Source organism: Petromyzon marinus, chromosome 19 (assembly GCF_048934315.1).
Source record: "Petromyzon marinus isolate PM22_M1 ecotype Great Lakes invasive population chromosome 19, UKy_Petmar_22M1.pri1.0, whole genome shotgun sequence".
NCBI lineage: Eukaryota > Metazoa > Chordata > Hyperoartia > Petromyzontiformes > Petromyzontidae > Petromyzon > Petromyzon marinus.
In genome coordinates, this window is record NC_133685.1 from 3,066,363 (window position 1) to 3,078,639 (window position 12,277).

At 56.3% G+C, this 12,277-nt stretch overlaps 1 pseudogene; it reads left to right on the forward strand.

Moving 5' to 3' along the window:
* The window catches only part of LOC116943791 (contactin-associated protein-like 2), a 168,393-nt pseudogene that overhangs the window by 36,619 nt on the left and 119,497 nt on the right, over positions 1 to 12,277 (forward strand).

Here is a 12,277-nt window from a genome sequence, read left to right on the forward strand (position 1 = left end):
GGCCAGCCACCGCATGCCCAGCCACCGCATGGCCAGCCACCGCATGGCCAGCCACCGCCTGGCCAGCCACCGCCTGGCCAGCCACCGCATGGCCAGCCACCGCATGGCCAGCCACCGCATGGCCAGCCACCGCATGGCCAGCCACCGCATAGCCAAGCAGCTTCTGTGTGGCAGGATAGAGGGGTGGGGGGGGGGGCACGGCATGGGCTGGAGAAGAGATGGAGCCCATGCGGCACGGAAGGATGTGGAGCTGTGAGAACTTTCCGCCGACCGGTGCCGGCCGTGTCGAGGTCGGCCTCGACGGAGGAGGCTCGTGAAGGACGCCGCTGCTGGGCAGCAGTTGGAGGCAGTCGCCCTCCAACAACGGAGAGGAGACGGCGCTCACAACCGCGAGCGGAGTGCCGCGCGGATAAATCGCAGCAATTTGGCACCGTAGGAGGGGGGTGGGGGGCATAGTACCTGGGCCTGCTCCGTGACCTGCCGGCGACCCTTCGACGCTTCACGCAGTCTCGGAGTGCACGTGGCCTGGCACAAGCGTCATGGTGACGTCACCGTCACTTGCGGCTGTTGTTGTTGTGTGAACACCGGTGACGATTATCTGAACCGGTCCTGGGCCTCCTCTAAGTCGACTCGGCTTTGAACGAGAACGTGGTGCGATGTGTAAACATCGCCACCGGGGAGACAAAGGCGGCCCGGGCGCGGTGCTGGCCACTGCACCCTCCTCGTGTGCCCGTGCCGATCTTCATAAATGCTACTCGCAAAGAGCACTTGCCCCAACAGCCTGTTAAAGGCTATACGGAACAACAGGGGGAAAAAACCTATTCTCATATATTGGTACTGGCAAAGGAGGTCCCATGATGTAGATGCTCACCCCGAGCTTTCATTACTCTGATAGTGGCATTGTCTTTGTGCTGTGTACGCCTTTTGGCGTCCTCTGGTCTCACACCGTTTGAGACGAGGCTCCAAAGAAAGCTGTCTCTGGTGTGGACCAATCAATTTCAAGGACAATGCCAATATATTTTCAGAGTTTGTGTTTTGTTTGCATTCTGACCACAAGTATCGTGGTTAATGCAAACATGATTCCTTGTAAAAGATCTGTTTTGTTGCCGGAAAAAAGGGGAAACAACCGATTCTCTTCTTATACGGAACATCTTTGTGTGTCTGTGTGTGTGAGAGAATGGGTGAATTTGTCGTGAGGTCGATGATGATGTGAGTGTGTGTGAGAGATAGGATAAGGAGGAGGGTGAGAGTGAGTGCATTCATAAGAGAGATGAGCGCATGCTTACGATTGTGTGCACGTGTGTCATTGTGTCTGTGATCACCGATAAGCGTGTGAGAAAGAATAAGTGCATACTGGCGTGTACGTATGAGAGAAAGAGAGATGTTTGACAAGTGCGTGTGTGAGTGGTGCGTGTGAGAGAGGGGAACTGTGTGCGTGAGAGTGTGTGTGTGGGGAGCTGTGGCGTAGTGGTTAGTGCTACGCTGCGCTACGAACCCGGCGACCCGAATTCGATTCCCGCTCACGGCCAACACCAGTGGTGACGATTATCTGAACCGGTCTTGGGCCTCTCCTAGGTCTACTCAGCCTCAAATGAGTACCTGGTGCGGTGTGTAAACATCGCCACTGGGGATACAGAGGCGGTCGGGCGTGGTGCTGGCCACCCACCCCCTCGTGTACATCCAGTCTGTTAAACGCTATGGGGGTGGGGGGGGGGGGTATTTATCTATCTCGTTGTGTGTTTATGTAACCTCGTACCAGTTCAGATATCACGTGCCACTGATGTTAGCCGTGGCCGTGAATCTAATTCGGCTCACCTGGTTCGTAGCGCAGTGGCCCTAACGACTGCGCCACCGCTCCACGCTCCTGCTGGCTGATTATATATTTTTTATTTACGAGTAGCAATGCATATTCATATTAGCCCTCTGGACGAGAGGCCGATTCTGCTGGCAGGTGGCGTGAGCGAGAACATTTGCAGGGTTGCGCCTTTATTTACCCTTCCACGCACGGGCCATTGTGGCGATCCACTGCTGGATGATGTCCTCCCCACGCCGTGTCGGTTAAAGGGGGCGGGATGGGGGGGGGATTGACCATACTTCACCGAGCTGGGTCAGGGCGGGCTTGGTGGCGTCTGCCGCTGCTTCTGATCGGTCTGGCGTGACGGAGCAGGGCCCCAAGTTCGCGCGTTCGTGCGCCTGAACTTCTGCGATGGCCAATGTGGACGTTCAAGAGGTGTAGGGGCGGGGCAGGGTGGGGGGGGAGTTGGGGAGGTGGGGAGGGGTCTGAAATAATTAGAGCAAAGGAGTCACGGCCCGCGGAACAGGGGGCATCGGCCCCGCATCAATCCCGGAGCCACCACCGCCACCCCCGCTGCCAATACCACGTCGCACCCCCCCCCCCCCCGTTCGTCTCCCTCGCCGAGAGGAAATCGCCTCCCAAGGCGAGGGCAGCCACCACCACCCCCCGCCAGCTGCCTCCCTCCCTGCGTCCCGGGCAGCACCGCACTGCGCGGCGCTCTGTGACCAAAACGGCCACACACGGGCCGGCAACGTTGCCCATCTCGCAGCCCATAAGCAGTGGGGGAGGGGGGGGTGAGCCCCGGGTGAGTGGTCTGATGGGGGCGGCCACGGTGGGCGCGAACGGGGGGGGGGGGTCAGAGGCGTTCGTGGAGGGCAGCAGCGGAATCCATTGCTGTGCTCAACTCTTCCTGTCCCTTGCACATCCTCTTCCACCCTTCCTGCTGACTCCCTGCTTCTCTTACAGCCTCCCTCCCCTCGTAACCCTCCCCCCCACTCAGTGTCTCCCCTCGCCGTGCCATCCCCCTACCACCCCCACCCCTCCACCCCCCCCCCCCCCCCCCCCACGGGTGATGTTCCACCACGCCTCGTTTGGTGTTCGTGGGTCGTGGCTTTAGTTACAGGGAGCTGCGGGGTTTCCCGAGCCGTTGCGTTATTCACGCCCCCCCCCCCCGTCTAGCTCCCCCTCCCCCTCTCTGCACCACACTTTGTCCATCTTCCCATATATACAGCCCCCCCCCTCTTTTCCATTCATCTATCTCCCTGGCCATCCAGCCAGCCATGCTTCCTACCATCCCATTTATCCACTTATGGATTCATTCCTCGTTCGATATTTTTCGGAACGCCGCCAGGCCTGCTTGGGGGGGGGGGGGGGGGAGGGGGTGTAGGCGTTATCGGCGTAAGGCACTACTACTAGAGTACACGTTACTCCTCTCCACGGAAATAATAATAATAACAACAATCCCTTACCGTTGTCACATGAAGATGTTCACGGAAAATAACAAGGCGAGATGGATGTGGCGCGCCAAAATGAACCCTTACCATCAATCTGATTACCATCAACCATTTGTGTCCACCGTCAGCACGTGTGCTTACCATCAGCGTGTTTACATGAACCTGTTTACAGCAACGTGTTGACAATGAGCCAAAAGCAAAAGCCACTCGGGTCCCCGAGCAGCCCGAAGGGCCCTCGGATTCATGAAAGATTCGGGCGGTTGCACCCAATGTCAACTCGAATTCAAATTCTAATGAACATCAAACGCCGATTTACATGAAGGCGCTAATTAATAATCTCTCGTTCTCGCCATATCGTGCGCGGCTCCCCCCCCCCCCCCCCTTATCCGTCTCGCCACTGTTGCCTGCTCCATTCTCTTGGTGTCGCCACATCCCCGTCGCTCGTCTGTATCTCTGGGTACCATCTCGTTCGCTCGAAAAATAAAAACGCGTCCGTGCTCATCCCCCCCCCCCCCACACAGATTACGGTCCCGCAAAGCCAGTGGTGGAAATTCCACATTCCTATGGCGGGGGGAAGGAGGGGGGGAGGGCGAATCTCTGCTCTCCATAGGATCACCCCCACCGTTGACTTCGCCACAAAGTAGTGCCCTACTCATTTTATCGGACCCCACAGGAATGATGGGTTGAGTCAACCCCACCCCCCCCCCCCCCCAAACTAGGATGTGAATCCGCAACCTCGCGATTGTGAGCCACTCGCTCACCCACCCCCTGATAATCGCCCTGGGAGTTCATGAATCTAAAAATGGGAGGCGGAGGGGTGGCAGGGGGGGGTGGTGGCGGGGGGGAGTGGGTGGCGGGGGGGGATGCGGAGGGGGGTGGCGGGGGTGGACCCCCCAAAATAATTTCTGCCTATGGCCTCCACCTTCCCCCGGTGGGCTCGCACCGCCACTGGCCGCCCACCGTGGTGGGGCAGCCTTTGCGACCTTGCGCCGGCACCACCCCGCGGCAGCGCAGGGCCTCTCCCGTCGCTAATTAGCGGAGCAATTAATGCCATTATACAGCTCGTTAGGCAATTGCATTTGTACAATAATGGAGCAATTTACCTCTGGCGTGGCTGACCTCCGGTGTCTGCCGCTGCCGTTGATGCGAATCGTTCCGCGTTTTGTCTTTATTCATTTTATCTTGTTGATGTTTAATACTTTGTTTTTATTAGATTGTTTCCCCATGGCCGCGCCTCCCCCCCCCCCCCTCCCCTCTAATTGTAATCTCTGATTGCGTTATTGGCGTCGCCCCACGAGACGGAGGGACCGTTCGAACCTCCAGCGCAGTGCAACGCCAAATTTTTCAGAGAACGGTCCACGGAAGCGGATGTCACAGAACTACTTCTGAGAATCATTTCAAGCGATCTGCGGGACGACGCACTAGCAGAAGGAGGGGGGAGGCGTTGCGGGGGGGTGGGGGGGTAGCATCTCTGTCCCCACTTGCCCTGGCACATGGAGCATTGTTTGTCACGTGACAGAGTCAAACCGATATTTGTTTATATTAATTTTAAGAGATGGAATGTGTTTCTCTCTCTCGTCCCCCCCCCCCCCCCCACTTCAATTCTTTACGTTTGTTGAGTTGGGAGTTTTTAGAATTGTTTCGTAAAGATGAATTCACATTCGGGAAAACGTGTGAGAGGTGGCCACAGCTTAGGGAGGGAGGATGAGGAGGCTTTCATCCAGCAGTGGATTGAGCATTGCTGGTCGTAACCATGATGACGATGATGAAACATGTGGGGTTCAACTGCACCCCCCTCCTCCTCCTGATCACACACTGACTCCCGCCCCCTCCACTCCCCCGCGTTGCCGCTCGGTTTTCAGCAGAGATTTTAATTCGTCATGGAATATTGCGCGGTGGCCCCTAACCCCTAACCCCTCTTTTTCTGGAGCTCGGCCCTGAACTGCTCCGGCTGAAATTAAGGCCCGGTTTTTTTCTTCTGGTTGCCCCCCCCCCCCCTCCCTCTCTGCCCCCGCCCCTACCCTCCCACGCGCTCCTCCTCCAGGTGACTCGTGCGAGGAGGCGCTCCTGCCCACTGCGTTCTCCGCTTCCTCGGAGCTCACGGCCGCTCACGCGCCCAGCTACGCGCGCCTCAACCGGCGAGAGGGTTCGACCCCCCTCCCCGCTCCCTCCCTCCTCCGTCCTCCCAGCTCCCCTCCCCCCCCGCCCATCTCCTCCTCCTCCGTCCCCTCGCCCCGATTAATAAAGGGAGAAATAATTCAACGTTGAACGCAGCGTTCGCCAGACAGCGAGAGAGAGAAATGTGTTCCGTCTCAAAATTGACAACGACGCCGTCGTAAGCGAAGCGGTGTCGAACGAAGAGCCGCGGGAGGCGATCGACCGCGGGCCGGAGTGACGGGGGGGGGGCCTGCACAGTCAAGCGGGGGGTGGCGATGCACGCGGTGGCGGCTCGTGACATCGCCACGAGGGTGGTGCTGCTGTGAGTGACCTCTGAAAAGATGGTGTTCTCATTGAGAAAAAAGCTCGTCACGTTATTGGCCTTCCCGTAAACGTGAAATCACTGTCGTATCTACCAACGGTAGGCGTTTATAAACGATACGAAAAAAACCCCAACAAAGCACTCAAATGCTGTCCCCATGACTCTCAAGACCATACAAAACAACCGCTGTGACACTGCCAAAAGCCTAAAGGGCAATTAAAGATCAGCCGACACGATCCACCAAATTAGCCAAGGCAAGCAGGACGCCGCACACTGCACAATAACAGCCGCACACCGTCGTACACCGAACCTAGACCAAAAAAAACTTTGATCTGTATTCGCTAGCCCTACGATTTCACTTTTCATTAGAGCTCTTCTCGTTGTGTGGTCACTGTCTCACTGTTATCTGTGGCAGCGGTAACATCACTTGACACTGACTAACATTGTCGAATGGAAAGCTAGGCCTATACTGACATTAGCCTGCAAATTTGATGTTGGGTTTAAGCCACGATTATAAGTGCAGTGTAACAAATATTTCTGGTTTTAAAGCCACATTAGTGCTATTCGGCTATATGCTTAACCATATTTCAATCAACTAATTAAATTGCCATTAAATAATTCACATGGTTCACTGTGCATCATATCCCCAAGATGGGCGACTCACAATAGCAGGCTCCCCATTTCCTCCCCATTGGCCTATTTGTCCAAGGACGTCGATTATTCTGAGAAGCAAACTCGGCAATCACTCGTCCGTTGAAGTCGGGAATGTTCATTGATCAGCTTCTTTTCCATTGAGAGCAGAGAAAGCGCGCCACGGCGGTCCTTGGACAAGGTGTTTCTCAGAAGTGTTGTTTTTACTCTTTTCAAAGTTTGAATATTTACGAGTGACTCCCACAGTGCCCGTTGCTAATTCGTCGTTTGCTGCACCCTGCTGCCATCGCCGAGAGAGTGTAGGCCGTGACCTGCCGTTATGTTTGAAACTGTGCAACCTCGCTTTGTGACTTCGTTATTACAGCCATGGGTGCGTTTGTCACCACCATGAATGGGTCTCAAACGGCGTGGCTAAAATGCAAAGCTGCTAATCGCAACGAACGAAGAGAAATCTCTCACTCGAGACGCCTTCACAGCCGCCCCGAGACCTCCCCGAGGCAAAAATGAGACTAGCGTTGCACCGGTTTATAATACGAACAACCTAAAATGTTATCTTCATTAGGCAATTCACGTTGAAATCATCATTACATGTATATTTAAAAAATGTAAACACAGCAAAACAATTTATAGAAAAGTATATTGTATCATAAAAATAAGTAATATTTTTTTTAAACACGCTTTTATGAAATGTACTAGTAATGGCAGAACTCCACGACTCCAGGAAGTGGCCCCGAAGCTTGCCACAACGTAAGGGGACCGTGGGCAATTACAGCCAGCGTCAGTTGAGCTTGGACAATTAGACCCAAGCCGAAACATAACATATAAAAAATAATGTGTTTTTTATTTGTATTATGATAGAATATAGTATTGTCATCAGTATGACATAAGTATACCAAGTTTACAGTCGATACCACATTGGGAAGTGTGTTCAAATTGAGTTACAAGATTTAAGGATACAACGACAACAACAGACTGAGTTAATAAAAAGCATGTAGTAGTAATAATCTCTCATCTCCAGCTGCCTGGTGGGGCGACGCCCCCAACGCCCCTAGTGGACGAACCTCGCCTGGAAGCACGGCAACCCCCACAGCCCCCACAACCCCCACAGCCCCCACAGCCCCCACAGCCCCCACCCCCACCACCACCCCCACCACCCCCACCACCCCCACAGCCCCCACCACCCCCACCACCCCCACAACCCCCACAACCCCCACCACCACCCCCACAACCCCCACCACCCCCACCACCCCCACAACCGTCACCACCCCCACCACCCCCACAACCCCCACAGCCCCCACAGCCCCCACCCCCACCCCCACCACCCCCACCACCCCCACAGCCCCCACAGCCCCCACAGCCCCCACCCCCACCCCCACCACCCCCACCACCCCCACAGCCCCCACCACCCCCACCACCCCCACAACCCCCACCACCCCCACCACCCCCACAGCCCCCACCACCCCCACAGCCCTCACCACCCCCACAACCCCCACCACTCCCACAGCCCCCACCACCCCCACCACCCCCACAGCCCCCACCACCCCCACAACCCCCACCACCCCCACAGCCCCCACCACCCCCACCACCCCCACCACCCCCACAGCCCCCACCACCCCCACAGCCCCCACCACCCCCACAACCCCCACCACCACCCCCACCACCCCCACCACCCCCACAACCCCCACCGCCCCCACCACCCCCACCACCCTCACCACCCCCACCACCCCCACCACCCCCACCAAAAAAACAGCAGCAAGTTCGCTCGACCACACACACACACGTACATGGAACAATCGACGGAGCCATCACGACCGGGGGTTAAACGAACTCTCGTTTATTCCACTCGGCAAATGTTATTGGGGAGGGCACCCCACACGCCCCGTGCTAACCGCCGGGAAGGGGGTGGTGGTGGGGGGGGGAGGGTGAGCACCGGGGGTGTGGTGCGGGAGAGTCGAGGGGCGGAGAAAAGGCGAGAAAAGATCTTTGGCAAGGGTGCGGGGCGAGCTGTGAAGAACGACGGCGGTTACGCCGCGCGATGCGATGCAAATGTAATGCACATTTAGACAGATTCGTTCACATTAAATTCCCACGGATATGCCGCTCCAGATAACGCGCGCAATCCTTCAAGGGGGGGGGGGGGGGGGGGAAATCTCGGGTTGTTTGAGGTGGGGCTGGAGGGGAAGGGGGCGGAGGGGGAGGGAGAGCAAGATTTTAATGATTTAATCTCGAAGATTCGCGGAGCAAAGCACTGCTGCCCCCCCCCCCGCCCGAAACGTAAGCACCGAGCTGAAGGTGATGTGAGGTCGGTAGGCGCGTGCGGTGCGAGGTGCGTGTGCCAGGGATAGGTGCACTCTGAAGTCACGTGGCGGCTAGCAGGCTGTTAGGGGAGCTTGGCACGAGGACTGGTCGGGGGTCACGACCCCGGGTGCGGTCAAGGCGAACGTTGGAGTGGCGGACAAAGGAGGGCGACATTCACCGGGGGAGATGGAGGAGCCGTGGGGAGGGGCTCGTGAGCGCGGCGCTACATCGCGGGCCCGCGAGGGTGGCCGAATGTCTTGGTGGAGGCCTTCATCCAGCAGTGGATTAATCATGGCTGATGATTCGGGATGGTGTAAATACAAGACAATGACAAAATAATCCCCCGTATAGCAAGTGCTGTTAGCGAGCACCTATGAAGGCCGGAACGGCACACGGGGGGGGGGGGGTGGGTGGCCAGCACCACGCCCGGCCGCCTTTGTCTCCCTAGTAGCGATGTTTGCACACCGCACTAGGTACTCATTTGAGGCCGAATCAACCTAGGGGAGGCCCAGGAACGGTTCAGATAATCGCCACTGGTGTTGGCCATGAGCTGGAATCGAACCCGGGTCGCCAGGTTCATAGCGCAGCACGCTAACCGCTACACTACCGCTCACATACACACACATACACACACACAGACACACACAGACACACACACCGGCACTGCCATACTTTGTACCTCCCCAACCGATCTCCCCTCTCTGTTCCACAACCTCCCTCCCCATGCCCCCCTCCCACCTCCCAACTTTCTCTCCACTGACGCCCCCCACCAATGCCGCCCCCCTACTCGCCCCCTTGCCCCACCACCCAACCCCCCCCCCCTTGCCCCACCACCCAACCCCCCCCCCCCCTTGCCCCACCACCCAACCCCCCCTTGCCCCTCGTGCCCCCCCCCCCACGAGTACAAACGCGGACTCTGATCCTGCGTAGGGGCTGGAGGCTGGGCCCCTGCCGCCGGCGACCCTGCCCCGTGGCTGCAGCTGGACCTGGGCTCGCGTGTCCGCGTGACGGGGGTGGCGACCCAGGGCCGCTACGGCTCCTCCGAGTGGGTGCAGCGCTACCAGCTGCTCTACAGCGACGGCGCGGGCAACTGGAGGCGCTACCAGCGGGACGACAACCTGTGGGTGAGTGGGTGCGCGTGGGGGGGGGGGGGTGCACGGGGGGGGGGCAGTTCTGAAATGTGAAGATTTTCAAAGAAAGATCGACTGCATTGGGCAAAGACCGTTAGCGAGCGGCACCTATGAAGGCCGGCGCGGCCCACGAGGGGCGTGGGTGGCCAGCAAAACGCCCGGTCGCCTTTGTCTCCCCAGTGGCGATGTTTACGCATCGCACCGGGTACTCATTTGAGGCTGAGTCGACCTAGGGGAGGCCCAGGACCGGTTCAAATGTTTCGCCACTGTTATTGTTCGTGAGCGGGAATCGAACTCGGGTTACCGGGTCCGTAGCGCGGCGCGCTGACCGCTACACCACCGCTCGCCCAGTCTGTTAAGGCCATACGGGGGATCTTTGTCTTTATTTCGAGTTTTTTTTTTTATACAATTCAGAAAATGTTTAAATTATCCCCCTGAATGTTGAGTCAGAGTGAGACGCCGCCTGTAAAAGGGCATTATACGGAACACGAATATCTTTTGATAGTATATATATTTTCACATTATCTCAAGTTTGGACTCTTTCGCATTGGTTTTGCTGTAATTACTTTCGTAATGCTCTTTTCGCTTGCACACGATGTCTGTGATTCGTAATAAATTACCGGATGAAAGTGCTTCTGGCAGTGGTGCATTTACACTCGAAGTGCCCATTATTAAGATGACTTGAACATGAGAGGCTCTGAATGGACCAGGGGGCTCTCAGTGTGAAGGCCGAGTCGACCTAGGGGAGTCACAACCCTTGTTTTGAAACACGAGAACGTAAGAGGCCGAGTGGAAGTTTCTCCTAAAAAAATATATTCAGATGGTAAATTGAAACTTGAAAAGCCATTCGCAAAACAAAGACAAAGATCCCCCGTTATGCCTTCAACAAACTGTTGGGGCAAGTGCTGTTAGCGGGCACCTATGAAGGCCGGCACAGCACACGAGGGGGTGCGGTGGCCAGCACCACCCTCGGCCGCCTTTGTCTTCCCACTGCCGATGTTTACACACCGGGTACTAACTTTGAGGCTGAGTCGACCTCGGGGAGGCCCAGTTCCGGTTCAGATATTCGTCGCTGTTATTGCACGCGAGCGGGAATCAAACTCGGGTCACCGGGTTCGTAGCGCAGTGCGCACTGATACACAAAGACAAAGATCCCCCATATAACCTTAGCAGACTGTAGGGGCAAGTGCTGTTAGCGAGCACCTATGAAGGCCGGCACGGCACACGAGGGGGTGGGTGGCCAACACCACGCCCGGCCGCCTTTGTCTTCCCAGTGGCGGTGTTTACACACCGCACCAGGTACTCATTTAAGGCTGAGTCGACCCAGGACCGGTTCCGATAATATAATCGTCGCTGGTGTTGGCCGTGAGCGGGAATCGAACTCGGGTCGCCTGGGTTCGTAGCGCAGCGTAGCGCTAACCGCTACCCACACTGACACACACACACGCAACACATTGACAAACACGCAACACATTGACGCACACACACGCTCACGTATATCCGTTGCATCTCAAACAAAGAGCAAAAAAACACACAATCAACACCTGCAACCCCAGTGTCTCTCTCTGTGTGTGTCTCTCTCTCTCTGTGTGTGTCTCTCTCATAACGATCCGCATTTGAGAATCGATCCGGGAGAGGAGGACACAACATCTGAGAAAATGATGAATTCCATCGCTGACTAAAGAAAGCCATTGTGCGTCTATGTCTGTTCAATGGCAAGCGTTAAGCGAAGCTGAGATACAATTCACTTGAACACGTGGTCGGCTTTCGCGAGCAATCTTGTCCAATATAAAGGGATTTTTTTTTAATTCTTTTCGGGTGAGAACGCGTAAATATAAACGTGTCGTGAAGCCTGCCACCACCCAACACAGCCAATGAGTAAGGGTTGTCACGTGAACAATCACTGATCTCATTACTGCGATTGGTGGCCGGAGGGCCCCCGATGAGGTGAAGTATGGAGAGGGAGGTGGGGGGAGGGGGGAGGTGGCGGAGGGGGGGGGTTAGAGACCATGAATAATACACAACCTTCTTGACCCTTCAGGGTTAATAAAGGATGGGAGAGAAGGATGAGAGGTCGCATGAATTTGCCCTGCCTCGCCGCCTCCCGACATCGATTCCACCGGTGACCAATTACTGGACCGTCACGCGAGCTGGCGTGTGTGTGTGGGTAATATAGTAACACACACACACCATGGCTAGGGGTAGTATAGTAACACACACACACCATGGCTAGGGGTAATATAGTAACACACACACACCATGGCTAGGGGTAGTATAGTAACACACACACACACCCTATGGCTAGGGGTTTATAGTAACACACACACACACCATGGCTAGGGGTTTATAGTAACACACACACACACACACCATGGCTAGGGGTAATATAGTAACACACACACACCATGTCTAGGGGTAGTATAGTAACACACACACACCATGGCTAGGTGTAATATAGTAACACACACAC